Raw genomic sequence first — 11,201 nt, 5'->3', positions numbered from 1 at the left:
AGTCAGTTTTTCGAATCAGGTGGCCAAATTATTGGAGTTTCAGCTTCAGCATCAATCCTTCCAATGAATATTCAGGACTTGTGCAGCATAAATCTGCGATCTGTAAATGTAGCCCTCAATGTAACCTTCAATATCTTATCCATAGGGCTTTCCAGATGACTCAGTGGTAAAGAATCCACCTGCTAATGCAGGAGATGTGAGTCCAATCCCTGGGATGGGATGAACACTGGGAAGGAAATGACAATCCACTCTAGTATTCTTGCCTGAGAAATCACATGGACAGAGGACTCTGGCAGACTATAGTCCAAGGGATTGCAAAAGAGTCGGACACAACTTAGCAACAAAACAACAACAACATTTTATCCATTCCAATACTTTAATTGTTCTTTACATGTTTATAATTCTCAAAGCTATATTTCCAAACAAGATTGACTAATTGATCATCTGATTGATGAATTTTGGCCTTTGCTTACTTACCTTCATCTCTACTTTGATCTTTCACAGCCCCCCTGAATAGTAACATATTTAACACAGCATTCTTTATTCAACTTATCAATCGTCACTTGTCAGATCAGTAAAGCCAGTAATGCCAGCATGATTACTGACTACTTAGACTTTTTTTTAGATTAAGACTCCTATAAGGTAGTACATGTGAAAATTTTAACTCTGGAAGCTCAAGTTCCAAGCCTAACATTCCAGATTGGAAAATAAATTCCATATAAAACAAAGGTAGTTTTGATTTGCAATTCGTGGAATATTTACCTTTAAAATTTTCAGGATCCTCTTATTTGAGCCTTGAGAAAATTCAAATGCAAATATTAATAAAGAAATATTCTTTAGGTTAAGGTTATCCCATCAATCAAATGATCACCCATCAATTAGCAGATGGGACAGGAAAAAATTTGGTTGACTTGACTGAGAAATCTTGGCCTTTATGTGGTAATGATTTGAAATCACTGCTAGTAGTTAATTTTTTGATTTGACATTATTTAAAATAAAACTCTGAATGCATCCAAACCATATGTAAGAATCTGAGTAGTGTGAATGTACAGTAATTAACAAGAATCACAAACATCTGTTCCAACTGGTGAACTGATATAAGTTTGAAAAGCAACTGTGAACAAAATGTTGATGGATTGTGGTCATTATCCTCATACTGATTAATCTTATTCATCAGCCTGTCAGAATATTAGGTCATGAAAAAACATGATCTATTAATAGTGACATAAAAACATAATTGTATATATTTTAAAAAACTTTGTTTTCTTAATTTCTTTAAAACTGCAGCGGGGATTAGCATGCTTAATTTCCTGCATTGGTTCCCTGAATTCACTTTATATAATTTTCAAGGTAATAGATAATCTGCAGATGTAACACAAGAAAGATAATCCCTATTCCAGGAAACTCACACTGTTATCACCACAGGGAAAAAATTCATGCCAATATTTAGGTCTTATTTGAGTTGTCTAAATTTAATAATAATATGCAAAGATGATACAAGAGACACTCTGTTAACTTTGTCTTTGAAAAATATTTTATGTCATTATTTACAGAAAAACTCTGTTGTTTAATATTATACCTATAGTATGGATTTTGTCTTGGCCCTCCTCAAGTTAAGTAGCAGCTTTGCCCCTCGTAGTGGAGTTTATGCATAGTTTATTAGGTGTATTACCATGTGAGAAAAGATATGCTTTAGAAAAATCTAATTACATGTGTTTTAGGTTGAGGGTTATTTAAGGCAAAGGCACAATTCTTCAATATTTAATATGCAGCCAGGATAAATGCAGTTTGACCCACCATTGGTGGAGTATGAAGTTCTTTATGTAAGCAATGAGAAAGCCTTCTAATATAGCCAAAACCAAAGCCACAAGTGAATTATAAAAGTCTTAGCTCTCAAATGAAATCAATTACCTATAAACTCACATCGCATATTTAGATTATCCCAGAGAGACAACAAAAAGGGATTTTTTTTTTTTCTCCCCCACTTCATAATGGCCAGGGAGAATTGTTTATTTGTACTGGTTTCATTGCTTATCAGTTATTTGTCATCTTTCAGTTAATCTGAAAATTGCTATGAAAAACTCTTTCTACACTACTCCCTGTATACTTTGCAAAAATATTAAAATTGAAAACAGCATAAAATTCTGTGCATTACCTATTTTGCCCATCCTTGAGCTTACTTACAGATTTAAAGAGTCTAATATTCAGTGGTTTTTAGGTAAATAGGTGACATATTTCAATCTTTATTCCAGTAAACAATCCATATTGCTTATATAATACTTTACTCAAAATGTGAAAATCAAACCAAACCAACCAACAAACAAAATATAAAATAATCTCTGAAAACTAATAGTTCCAAATAAAAATATTAATTTATTTTTTAAACTCTCCAGGATGTCATGAACCATTAAGAGACAGTAATTTTTGTATTTTCTACTAACTTGAGGGCCTGGAATAGTGCCAGGTACATCTTAGGTAACAATATATATATATATATATATATATATATATATTTTTTTTTTTTTTAAGACTGGATAAGTGTCCAAATCATGTGAATAAACTCTTTAAATTAAATGAAATTGTGAATTTAAAATGTATTTGATAATAACAATTAGCAAGTGGCCTGAAATCACTCCTCAAAAAGGCTAAAAATCAGAGCAGAAAAAAATAAATAATACCAATATTATGCACAATAGCTTGAAACTCTGTTGGTTATTAAAATAGGGAAGGAGATCAGAATTAATATATTCTCCTGGGGATTTAGAGTCCTCAGGGACTCACCAGGTTTTTTTTTTTTTTTTTTTTTAAAGTTCTTCAGACTATAATATGAATAAAAAATACTGAAATCATGTTTTCAAGTTCTTTATTAAAATAAGTATTTAATGCAGGAAAAAAATCCAAGTCATAAATGTGACTACAGGGAAACAATCATCAAAAAGTGTTGGGAGACTCTGAATCGTATTTGTATAGATCATAAAAGTCTTAGAACTGGAGTTAAACAGGAAGTTAGAGGTCATTTACTCTAATCTTATGTCTGAGGAAATGATTCTTTCTTCAAATACAATATACACAATTACAGTACATTTTCGTTTATCTGAGTTCTGAGTTACTCGAAAGCTCAGCTCACTATTTTCCCACTTGACTTTTATGAAAAAGAAAGAAATTATAAATAGGAAAGATAATTAATACACTTAAAGAATTTGTCCATTTCTTCCACATTGTCCATTTTATTGGCATATAATTGTTGATAGTAGTCTCTTATATCCTTTGTATTTCTGTGTTGTCTGTTGTGATCTCTCCATTTTCGTTTCTAATTTTGTTGATGAAAAATTGAAAGCATTTCCTCTAAAGTCAGGAACAAGACAAGGGTGCCCACTTTCACCATTACTATTCAACATAGTTTTGGAAGTTTTGGCCACAGCAATCAGAGCAGAAAAAGAAATAAAAGGAATCCAAATTGGAAAAGAAGAAGTAAAACTCTCACTATTTGCAGATGACATGATCCTCTACATAGAAAACCCTAAAGATTCCACCAGAAAATTACTAGAAATAATCAATGACTATAGTAAAGTTGCAAGATATAAAATCAACACACAGAAATCCCTTGCATTCCTATACACTAATAATGAGAAAACAGAAAGAGAAATTAAGGAAACAATTCCATTCACCATTGCAACGGAAAGAATAAAATACTTAGGAATATATCTACCTAAAGAAACTAAAGACCTATATATAGAAAACTATAAAACACTGGTGAAAGAAATCAAAGAGGACACTAATAGATAGAGAAATATATCATGTTCATGGATTGGAAGAATCAATATAGTGAAAATGAGTATACTACCCAAAGCAATTTATAGATTCAACGCAATCCCTATCAAGCTACCAACAGTATTCTTCACAGAGCTAGAACAAATAATTTCACAATTTGTATGGAAATACAAAAAACCTCGAATAGCCAAAGCGATCTTGAGAAAGAAGAATGGAACTGGAGGAATCAACCTACCTGACTTCAGGCTCTACTACAAAGCCACAGTTATCAAGACAGTATGGTACTGGCACAAAGACAGAAATATTGATCAATGGAATAAAATAGAAAGCCCAGAGATAAATCCACGCACATATGGACACCTTATCTTTGACAAAGGAGGCAAGAATATACAATGGATTAAAGACAATCTCTTTAACAAGTGGTGCTGGGAAATCTGGTCAACCACTTGTAAAAGAATGAAACTGGACCACTTTCTAACACCATACACAAAAATAAACTCAAAATGGATTAAAGATCTAAACGTAAGACCAGAAACTATAAAACTCCTAGAGGAGAACATAGGCAAAACACTCTCTGACATACATCAGAGCAGGATCCTCTATGACCCACCTCCCAGAATATTGGAAATAAAAGCAAAAATAAACAAATGGGACCTAATTAACCTTAAAAGCTTCTGCACATCAAAGGAAACTATTAGCAAGGTGAAAAGACAGCCTTCAGAATGGGAGAAAATAATAGCAAATGAAGCAACCGACAAACAACTAATCTCAAAAACATACAAGCAACTCCTACAGCTCAACTCCAGAAAAATAAACGACCCAATCAAAAAATGGGCCAAAGAACTAAATAGACATTTCTCCAAAGAAGACATACAGATGGCTAACAAACACAAGAAAAGATGCTCAACATCACTCATTATCAGAGAAATGCAAATCAAAACCACTATGAGGTACCATTTCACACCAGTCAGAATGGCTGCGATCCAAAAGTCTACAAATAATAAATGCTGGAGAGGGTGTGGAGAAAAGGGAACCCTCTTACACTGTTGGTGGGAATGCAACCTAGTACAGCCACTATGGAGAACAGTGTGGAGATTCCTTAAAAAACTGGAAATAGAACTGCCTTATGATCCAGCAATCCCACTGCTAGGCATACACACTGAGGAAACCAGAAGGGAAAGAGACACGTGTACCCCAATGTTCATCGCAGCACTGTTTATAATAGCCAGGACATGGAAGCAACCTAGATGTCCATCAGCAGATGAATGGATAAGAAAGCTGTGGTACATATACACAATGGAGTATTACTCAGCCATTAAAAAGAATACATTTGAATCAGTTCTAATGAGGTGGATGAAACTGGAGCCTATTATACAGAGTGAAGTAAGCCAGAAGGAAAAACATAAATACAGTATACTAACGCATATATATGGAATTTAGAAAGATGGTAACAATAACTCTGTATACGAGACAGCAAAAGAGACACTGATGTATAGAACAGTCTTATGGACCCTGTGGGAGAGGGAGAGGGTGGGAAGATTTGGGAGAATGGCATTGAAACATGTAAAATATCATGTAGGAAACGAGTTGCCAGTCCAGGTTCAATGCACGATGCTGGATGCTTGGGGCTGGTGCACTGGACGGCCCAGAGGGATGGTATGGGGAGGGAGGAGGGAGGAGGGTTCGGGATGGGGAACACATGTATACCTGTGGCGGATTCATTTTGATATTTCGCAAAACTAATACAATTATGTAAAGTTTAAAAATAAAATAAAATTAAAACAAACAAACAAAAAAATACACTTAAAGATAACTCTGGGATACTTCAACACCTTGAAGTGTCTTTTCAGCCATCAGAAAAAGATACAATTATCTTCAGTATTATTTTAGTGCTAACTCTTTGACTTCATACCCAGGTGTGGAAACTCTACCTTATGTGGATATTGTGCACTGTAGGATTTTCCTTGGAATACATGAGTATTAGATAAATAAGGCAAGACACAAGGTTCAAATGATGCTGAAGAAAGAAAAGAACGGACAGTATGTAGGAACAGTATAAATTGTGAGAAATATAGAAAGAAACAAAAAAGGAAAGAAAAATTAAAACTTGAAGATACAGATATAGCAAGAGATAAAAGAAGGGACTGGAAAATTCTTGATTCTGGGGTTATAACATAACACATCACTCTTATCTCAGATTCTCTTTTCATACCCTGAAAGAATATTATGCTACAACTGAGACACTTTCTTCCTAATGCTTCCTTACAACACACTCCAAGGTAATCTCAAAAAGGTCTCTGCGGCTCACAATCAGACTCTACTAATAAAAATATGCAAGTATAACAGAATTCTGAGAGAAAATCACTTGGTCTGATAATTACAATATTCCTAACATGTGAAATGGCTGCTTTCTCTTTAATTACTTCAGTAATAGGAGTGCCTCCATGACCCCCAAATTCCTTTAAAAGTGCTCACAGTGATTTTGTTTTCTTCAATGTATTAAGAGGTTTAGAACCTTTCTCATCTCTCTTTTTTTCCCATCCTTTGTCTTCATTTTACCTGTGCCCACCTGTCTCATCCAACTCCCAACCCTTCCTGCTTATCCTCATGTTCTTCCTGTTTATCTTTTCCTCCTTGTCCGTCTCCTTGCCATTCTCTGCTCTCCTTCACCTCGCCTGCTTTCTGAATTTATAAATTCTTTAAATACAGTGCTAAAGTGTATACTAGAATAACCTGAGCCAGTGTCTTAAATGTTAGTTGTAGAAGCTCCTGGTGTGTTGCAATAATTATTCAGTACATGTAGTTAATGCATTCTTAAACAGTAATCATTACTACTTGCTAAGAACAGGTAAAGCTATTAAGAGGGTCTCAAAACAGAATAACCTTTAACTCATCTGAGCAATAAAAAATTTTTAGTACAATTTATGAGGTTTCAAATCCCAAACCCTCACTTTGATAAAAGAGCCTTTGGGTGGTATTTTCTATCCTCGAAGGATCAACTATAGCTACTTCTCTATTTCACTATTATTTGAAAGCTCTGCTATAAAATGGTTTCTTCAAATGAATGAGAGTATCACAGGCAATATGTTCTCTAAATTTTCTTGGCCTAAATCATTCTGATGAGCCAAAGCACTTCCTATAAGTCATTTCTAAACATTATGTGGTTAAAAACCATGTGAGCTTTGATTGCTACTCAAACTCTCTTTCAACACCCAATGTTGTTGCTGCTTACTATCTTGTGACCTTGACTTCATCTCCTTGACTATAATTTCCTCACTTGTAAAACTGGAACAAGAAAACTGACTTTGCAAGGCTATAGGTGGAGACAGTGAGGCATTTTGAAATGTCTCTCAAATAATTGAATATATTACATACATCTGTATATATGTTATTTACACATATTGTATCACCTATTATATAATATTACAGATATATTTATATACTATATAATATATATAAAATACAGTGACCATGCATTTAAACACAAATGCAAACAGCTGTCACTGTTAACTTATTAAAATATATCTTTTCATGCTTATTGCTTAGATGCATTTTAATTTAAAGTTTACCCATATACATCCCCCCAATTTTCTCCTTTGTCCAATTCCACCAATTTTACTGAGTCAATAAGAAGAATTTTCCTTGACATCACTGACGTCTATTCATTTACCTTTCCAAACACTGGTCCAATTTGACACTGAATACCATTATATTTGTATCTGTGTATTACATTTTTGCAAGACAGATATGCTGGGATCAGGGAGGCATAAACTTAAACACATAAAAGATATTGTATAGCAAGTTTTCTTTATTGGTTAAGACTTTTTTTAGTCATTCATTTAAACAACATTTATTGGCTTGTTGTTGTTGTTCAGTCACTAAGTCATGTCCAACTCTTTTCAACTCCATGGGGTACAACCCGCCAGGCTCCTCTGTCCATGGATTTTCCAGGCGAGAATACTAGTGTGGGTTGCCATGTCCTACTCCAGGGGATCTTCCCAATCCAGGAATCGGACCCACGTTCCTTGCATTGGCAGGGGATTCTTTACCACCGAGACACCTGGGAAGCCCCACTTATTGGCTACTAATGACAAAAAAAAAAAAAAAAAAAAGAGGGGGACTTCCCTGGTGGCTCAGATGGTAAAGAATTTGCATGCAATGTGAGAGACCTGGCTTCAATCCCTGAGTCAGGAAGATCCCCTGGAGAAGGGCCTGGCAACCCCTCCAGTAATCTTGCCTAGAGAATTCCATAGACAGAAGAGCCTGGAAGGCTACAGTCCATGATTGCAAAGAGCTGGACATGACTGAGTGACTAACACTATGATAAAAATATATTGGGTGATACACAGAATCCCAAAGAGTTGAAATTAAATTATTTGAGTCTGTTTCACAATGGACTGACTTTAAAATGTGTTTCTTGAGGGACCAGTGCATACAAGGAAATACAGTGAATGTTGTAGAGATACGAAAATTAAGATAATAGAATGCTTGTTAGAGTTTGTATGATTAATGTGTCATTATTATATGAAGTAATATGAGAATCAGTATATATTAATAACATTAATAGTAATTTCTAAGATTAAAGAACACTTAGGTCAAAAATTATTATATAACTCTAATTTTACAGATGAGAAAACTGAAGTGCAGAAGTCATTTTATTCAAGATCATGTGGCTACTAAGTTTAACAGCTTATATTTGAATGTGTGTGATTGAACTCCATATCCCAACACTGTGATACATTGCCTCTTTTAACTGATAAAAGAAAAAAGAAAAAAAGAAAAGAAATCTAATATCTATGACATACCTAACACGATTAGAATAAGTTGTAGGTTCCTAATAGTTTATTTTTTTTTTCTGAGATGGCATATGGGTTGAACTTTGAATGCTAATCATAATTTTGCTGGATTAGATAGAAGGTGCAGTTAGCAGATGGAAAAATTTGTCTGAAGCAAAAGTCTGACAAGTGGTATCTAAAATGCCACAGGGGGAGATCTATAAGCAGTGAAATTTGGATAGAGACAAGGCCATGGACTTGACCCTGGAACAATTCAGGTCTGAATAGCATGAGTCCATTTACACACTGATTTTTTTCAATATTTATAGTATGTACATTTTGTTTTATGGATCTTTAAATTAATTATGTGGGAACGTTTATGTTTTATTAGAAATCAAAATATGTGGCATCAAAAGAACTTGGGTATATAAATGTATGTATAAGTGAATCACTGTTTTGTACACCTGAAACTAACGCGATGCTGTAAATCAACTGTACATCAATAAAAATAAATACATTTTTAAAAAGAAAAAAAGAGCTGGAGATTGAAAAGCAAAAATAAAACAAGTAAACAAACAAAGCAATAACAAAACCCCATAAAAAACAACTAGGGTTTAAGTCCTAATTCTATCCAAACTACTTTCATACCACTGGGTGAGTCATTTATCAATCACTCTGTTTTTGAGGCAGAGATAGCAGTACATGGATTTTTGACAGTGTGGGGTCAGTGGCCCTACCCCCACGTTGTTTGAGGGTCAACTGTGTAGAGGGGAAAAGTGAACATTATGGCTGAAAGACATGAATGAAGAAATTCTACAGCCATGAGAGCACTTTAAATCTTTTAAAAAGATAAACCGCTGAAAGTGTAGACCACCTGACAAGGTGTGACAGCCTAATCTTCTTGAGGCGTTTGAAGAGGTCACCAGAGCTGTCTGAACCTGAAGAACTGTGACTCTGCTGATCCTGAAACAATCCTGCTACATTTCAGGCAGCCCAGGAAGGTTCTGCTTAAACGACTGCATGAAATCATTCTTAACATATGGAGCTATAAAATAATGCTGTGTGTTGTCAGATACACCAGTTTTAACGGTCTCCAAGAGCAAAGGTAACAACGTTAAATACACCACATATCATGGCTTCTTTCTAGTTCTGTCACTGTCTAGATCCATGCAGAAGCTACTGAATAAAATGGTTGACTTGAGCACCTTCATCCTTGGGAAGGTGAAGCAGAGGATGAAAATCTTTTCTCAAAGTATGAGAAAAGGAGAGGTAAATTTGGAGTTTTCAATTACACAAGACAAATTTCAGGCCCTTTTGAGAGAGCTGCAATCCACCGTCAGATAAAACTGACACACCTTTAGTAGTTAAAAAGGAAAATGATAATTTTTAAAAAGAAATTCCCAGGATCCCCAGGTGGCTCAGTGGTAAAATAATACCCCTGCCAATGTGAGACACAGGAGACACGAGCTTGATCCCTGGGTCAGAAAGATCCCCTAGAGGAGGGAAGGGCAACCCACTCCAGTAGTTTTGCCTAAAATTCCCATGGACTGAGAAGCCTGGCAGGCTACAGTCCATGAGGTCATAAAAGTCAAACACTACTGGGCAACTGAGCACTCAACAAAAAGAAAAACAATCTCAAAAGTTGGGCAGAATTAGGTCCTTGGCCTTGAGAAAAACTCGGAAGCCAGGACAGGAGTCCTCTGTGTTCCCCTGTTCTTTTCTTCCTTCTGTTCTGTATTATTACTTGCTAAATCAATTGCAGCTGCTTGCTGCGGGCCAGTGCATTTAAGCCCTTTCTTTAGGGTTTTGATAGTACCCTGTGAGAATTTCACCCATAACTCCTTACCAGTTCCCTACACTGTCTTGACTTCTCTACCAGAAAATTGTTATTATATTTATAACAGCATTCTGAGAATATTTCACCAAGCTGCTAACAAAACTCTGTTTTATGCAACCAAGGAATTATGCCTTCAATGTCTTTTTATCTCTGCATGATGTCCTAGATTAATGCACTATATAATGTTTGTAAATACAACCATGTTTTTTCTTTAAAAGTCACGAAGAGGATTTTAATAAACATTGAAATGATCAATGTGTTAATTGGTTCCAGATAATGTATATCAAATATTTAGGAAGAGAAAATAGAGTACTGTATGGCAAATAATCCAATTCAAGGAAGTCATTTTATTGGAAGAGACTTGCTTAAGTAGGGATAGAATTTCAACACTAAGAGCTGTTTTAAATACAAATGGGAAAAGAGGTAAGAATTAGCTTAAGTAAAAGTTAATACAACATTAGGTTTGCAAATTCAGTTGAACAAAGTTAGAAAATTTGTATTTTGTGTTATAAGATACATTGAAATTATGTCCTTTGTGTGTGATAGACCACATAGATTTTAATTTTATTAGTATTATTTATTAACATAATGTTCTACAATGCAAAACTGATGACCTAATAATGATTTCTCCTGATTCTGAATATGAGGGGCTGTTTGATCATTTGGGGGAAAAAGTCATACAAAACAGATCAAATTACTTATCTATCTGTATGTAACTTTTTGTCCCTTTTGCACTATCTAGCAGATGGAATTCAAATTGTTATTGAAAATTTAAATTTCAAGCAATAAAAAAATTAATGGATAAAACTGATAATTTA

This window comes from Bos grunniens, chromosome 6 (assembly GCF_055505025.1).
Source record: "Bos grunniens cultivar Pamir isolate PY7600 chromosome 6, Bosgru_T2T1.0, whole genome shotgun sequence".
Lineage (NCBI taxonomy): Eukaryota > Metazoa > Chordata > Mammalia > Artiodactyla > Bovidae > Bos > Bos grunniens.
This window is presented reverse-complemented; position numbering follows the sequence as displayed.